This window comes from Dendropsophus ebraccatus, chromosome 3 (genome assembly GCF_027789765.1).
Source record: "Dendropsophus ebraccatus isolate aDenEbr1 chromosome 3, aDenEbr1.pat, whole genome shotgun sequence".
NCBI lineage: Eukaryota > Metazoa > Chordata > Amphibia > Anura > Hylidae > Dendropsophus > Dendropsophus ebraccatus.
The window spans coordinates 59,054,207-59,060,109 of record NC_091456.1 but is presented as its reverse complement, the minus strand read 5'-3'; positions in this window follow the sequence as shown (position 1 = coordinate 59,060,109).

Here is a 5,903-nt window from a genome sequence, read left to right as displayed (position 1 = left end):
ACTCCGTTGGTCTATTACGCGAGATAATTAATCACGGGGCAAGGAACTGTGCCGGGTTTCACTTCTATTTTCATTTGTATTGACAAACAAAAAATGACCCAGAGATGGGAAGGGTATGTTTAAGAAAAAAAGAGTAAGTAAAAAAAAGAATTAAAAACACCAAGTGGGACATCTATCATTTGGTGTTTCTTAGATTTTTGGCAGAAAGTGCCGTTTTGCAAATATTTTATTTGCAAAACGCCCATTTTGCGAATAAAATATTCGCAAAAGGGCACTTTCAGCCGGGTACGCCGAAAACCTACTCCAGTCCTCAGCAGGCGTAGGTTTTCGGCTGTGCGCATCAGCGCGCACGGGATTTATGTAGAGGCAGTCCGCAGTGTTAGCTGTATACTCACCCCCATGTGTCCTCTTCGCTGGTCCGCAGCACAATGAAGTCACTGTGCTGCGGACCCGCTAATTATATGTGCGCTTAGCCGATCAGCTGATTAGCTCAGCGCACATATGATTCAAAATGTTTCTTCTAATAATGCAATTGTGATAGCATAATTAGAAGAAACATTTGATGTTTTAATTAAAGTAAAGTATTGATTATTACAGTTTGCTCTTTTTAACGGGTATATGAATTAACGGCTTTAAAAGAGCTTCCTGTAATAATTAATATTTAATTAATAAAACACATTTTCGTTGTAATAAAATTAATTTCGTTGTTCAATAATTTAATTAAAACGAATCCATACTTGTGCAATTAAATATACTGTAAAAAAATAAATATATATATATAAATATACATTTATTTATATATATATTTATTTTAACAGTATATTTAATTGCACAATGATGGAATCGTTTTAATTAAATTATTGAACAACGAAAGGGACTTTATTACAACGAAAATATGTTCTATTAATTAAATATATTAACCATGAGAGGCATCGGCATTACTGCAGAGGATCGCTAACCCCGTAATGCCGATTCCTCTAATACTGTTTCCCTGCTTTCCCAGATGCATTCCAGAGGTGTTTGCATCACTTTTTAAAGATGTCTTTGATTCTATTTGTCATTGTTATTCTAACCAGATTTGTTACGAACTTTCTCAAAGTTCGGTTCAGTGACGAACCGAACTTTTTGCAAAGTTTGTAACGAATCTGGTTGGTTACAGTTCGGTTTGCTCATCCCTAGGTGAAATGTTTACTGCATGTAAGATTTGAAAATTTTCATTTGAAGAAAACGCATTGGAACTTTATGTGTTTCTCCACTTGATTCCACATACTACTTCTTCTCCTCCTTCTGCAATGATCATTCACCTACAGTTCATGGCTATTTTCACACAACGTCAAAAATAAAGAAAAGGCGGCAGCTTTTGCAATTTAAAATAACGTTCGTTTTTGCAGCGATTTAATTGACTGCAATGCAAGGCATTGAAGTCAATGGAAAGACGGATGTCCAATGCACACAATGTATTGAATAACGGACGTTATCACCGCGGACATCAAAATAATGATCATGACAATTATTTTCGGACGTCTCTTGCAAACAGTGGATGTTTTTTATTAGCTGTTCACACTCAGTTTTTCTTTTGTCACCGTTCTTTCTCTATTTTTACTATTAAAGGGGTTGTCCAGCGAAAATCTTTTTCTTTCAAATCAACTGATATCGGATAATTCTTCCTGTACTTATTAGCTACTATATGTTCTGCAGGAAATGTTTTATTTTCAGTCTGACACAGTGCTCTCTGCTGACATCTCTGGCCGAGACAGGAACTCTGTCTCGGTTTTCTATGTATCCCCATGGAAAACCTCTCCTGCTCTGGACAGTTCCTGTCTCTGCCAGAGATGTCAGCAGAGAGCACTGTGTCAGACTGAAAATAAAACATTTCCTGAATGACATATTGGATCAAATGAGTATGGGAAGACTTGAGATTTTTTAACAGAAGTAAATTAAAAATCTATATAACTTTCTGATATCAGTTGATTTGAAAGAAAAAGATTTTCACTGGACAACCCCTTTAAATTCAATGGACTATTTAATTAAGCCACACCCAAAGGCCAATTAGTAACCCCAAACTATAATAATGTACAAGCAACCGTCATTGCACTTAGGGAAGGCTAGAAATCTAAACTACGTCTGTTATTTTAGACTCAAAATAACAGACCTAATTTTAAACGGAGCTGAAAAAAAGTTGTGTGAACATAGCCCAAACCTGAAATCCAATTTGAGCAATCAGGTAACATCTTGCCATGAAATATAAACTTGAATATAGAAAATTAGTATCTCTCACAATTTCATGTCTATGCCAAAGTATCACAATTAAACAAACTTCTCATATTTCTACCCTAACAATTTTAAGCACAGGCTACACAACAATGTCTTTTTGAAAGCTTTCTTTGTGCACAAAGTTTTATATACTATCCTAAACATGGTCTTGCAGACAATTATTTAGAATTTTTTTTATTTTATGTGAAGATCTAACATCTAGAATCAGTGTTGTTACATTTGTTATATGAATTGTTTAGGTGTTTAGGCCACTTATTATGCACGCATTGTTTTATGTGGATTAAGACAAAAACAATGCTTTGAAGGTAAGTAAAGTGAATATTGAAAAGAAAGCGTTACTAGGTAAAAAAAAAAAATGCACCTGATGATTTAAGCAAGTAGATTAGGTGGTATATTGCCCATAGAAGCTTATAGAGAGGAAAGGAGGAGAAGAAGGTGAAGTGGACAGGACTCTGGCGAGGTGCAAATGTGGAGTAAGGAATCACTCTTCGCTATCTGGCAGTATGGTGAAAGAGTCTGGGTGTTTCAAATGCTAGGAGAAAGTCACCTTCCTGACTGCGCTGTGCTAACTGTGTAGTGTGATGGAGGCAGGGTAAGGCTTTGGGGTTGTTTATCTGAGCTGCCTTTCTGGGAACAGTTTGGGCTTGGCCCTTTTCTGTTCCAGTATGGCTTCCTTAGTGCTCAAGGCAAGTACTAAGCTTGGGGCTTGGTTTGTTGTAAAAGAACTTGACAGAGCCTTGAAGTCAAACCCAAACACTGTCCAGATGTTAAATACTAGCATCTTATCTCACAAATGCTCTTTTGGATGAGCAGGTTCCTAAAAACACACTCTTTTCCAGAATTGGGGCAGCTGTTACAAACAACTCCATATTAATGGCTATTGATTTAGAATGAGATGTCCTAGAAGCTCTTGATGTCCTATATAAAATATAGTTATGCCAATACTTGTGTGCATATATTAAATAACTCCTGTATATTATATAAACCTGACATGCACTTTGAAGCCCTAATGAAGATTTTATTATTTTTTATTATTATTTTTTTATTTTATTTATTTATTTATTTATTTTTTGTGTGTGTGTGTGTGGGGGGGGGGGGGGGAGATCCATAAATACAGGAAGAAAAGCATAGCTGTTTTCTTCACAAAATAGTACCAAACCTGTCCTCAGGGTTCATGGGGTAATTGCAACTAACCTCCATTCACTGCAAAAGAAGTAAGCTGCAATACCCCACACATGAACTGAGGACAAGAAAACAGTAGCAGTTTTTTTTGTAATCCTGGATATCCTCACACAGACTTTGCCACACACCAAAGTAACTACAGAAGTTGCAGAAGCATAAAGCTGCACCAATGTCCTTTTAAGCAAGCTTCAGTCTTGCAGCGGTTGTGTGACCCATGTAGACACATAGCTAATTGCCTATTAAAGGGGTTAACCAGGATTCTAGAACAAAGTAGCGTTGTGTATTTTTTTTCCCAATCTTGGATAACATCTAGTTTTTGTAAGCTTTTTTATGTAGCCAAAACATGAGTTCTTAGGGTAAATTCACACGGGCGTCTCACATTAAAAAAAACGCAGCTAATCCGCAGCTAATCCGCAGCTAATCCGCAGCTAATCTGCAATACACGTATTAATAATAATAATAATAATAAATGTATTGCGGATTAGCTGCGGATTAGCTGTTTTTTTTTTTATGCGAGACGCCCGTGTGAATTTACCCTAAATGTTATATTCATAATAATATTCTCTTCTACTTTAGGATCCACTCTAATTTTCTGGGGGTGGGGGATGGACAAAAAACTAAAAACTTTTCACTTGTTTAAAGGGAATACCTTTAGAAGTTATATTATCTTGACCAAAAACTAAGCAGATAATGTAGCTGCATTAAACTTGTAAAGAACTCTTTTGACATTTAATCTTTTGGCAGTTCTATTGTTTTTTGTCCCTTGTGGTCTTCTATCTACTGTAAGTGATAGTTGATCTTTTATTTCAATCATTTCAAGAAGGATTTTTTTTTTACTAAAATAGAATGAGTGACATTACAATGTATCCCACTAAAATGGAGAAAATGTGTATATTGCTATTTCTAAAAGTTTAAATAAAGGGGTATAAGCCACTTTTCTTATATATACTGTATAATGCACAATATTGTTAATGACTTTTACACTAACTCATACATTAAAATAAAGTCCTTCAAATAGTATGGTGTACTACTGAGGCAATTTCTCTGACAACACAGAATACAATTTTAGCAATTGCAGTGCAAAAAAAATCTCATAAAGCAACCTATTAACTTTCTATCTGGTCATAAGTCATCTTATAAGATCATTCAGAATAAGAAAGGAAGGACTTGGAAACATCACACAGCCCTTCTGATTTTACAATGAAAAAAAAAAAAAAGAAAAGAAAACAGAGCAACTTCGAATATAGGGGTGCTCAATCGAGCTTGATGCTCGACCGAGTACCTCATGGTGCTAAAGTAAAGGTGGCCAAACATCTTCAACAACTGATGGCCGTCAGTAATATCTTCTGCAGTAACCTATTACATTTTTTTTCATTCTAATATATGTATATTTGGTCCTTTGAAGGGATGTTTAACCGAAATATACAAAAACTGGAACAAAAAAAGTAATAGGTTGCTGCAAGACACATTAGAACCCCTATCACTACCTCTATGCAAACCACATAGCAGTTAGAGTCTCCTTTGTGACCTGATACAGCAGATAAAATGCTACCACAGATAGCAGAATAGTGTATATGTATATGAGGAATTTTAATTAAAGAGGCATTAATATTGGGTGGATGTTTGACCCCTTCATGACAAAGCCTAAATAACCTAAACGACCAGGCCAATTTTCATTTTTGCATTTTCTTTTTTTGCTCCTCACCTTCTAAGAGCTATAGCACTTTTATGTCTCATTCTACAGGTCCATGTTAAGTAATTGCCTCTTTCAATCTTATTAAAAAATGTATGACGGAGCCCCAACAATTTATTTATGGAGTAAAATCACAATTTTGTAACTTCTGGGGGTTCCCATATATATGTAATGCCCTTTATGGTTAAAAAAACATGATATTTTTATTCTATACATTTGTCTGAACTCAATGATAGCCATGTTTTTATAACTTTTCTAATGTTGCACATTTTTTAAAAACTTTTTTTTTTTTTTTTTGCAATTAGCTATGATTAAAATTACCCTACTGTGACTCTTATAAAAGCTTTATTTATTTATTTATTTTTTTAAACCGATGGAGCTTTTCACTAATCGTTGCTGCCTGTCATCAACATTGAGGGCCCGACTACTGAAAGCAGCTGTTCCTCACCTGCTATGAAGTGAGTTTAGCTCCTGAGCTTGCTTCATAGTACAGTAGCTAATAATGGCGTACAGGTATGGCATTGGCCCCTGCCTATGCCGTACACCAACAGCTGGGGTTATCTATAGAGATGAGCGAACCGTATTGAAATCCACTCCGATTTTTTTTTTTTCCTTGCTTTCTAAAATGGCAGCCGCCATTCTAGAAAGCAGGAAGTGTTCCTGGCGGGAAAAGTGCTTTCCCATGATGCCCGGAACACATCCAATCAGCAGGGATCTTGCACTAGCCTACCCCCTGTGTGATGTCGGTATTGCT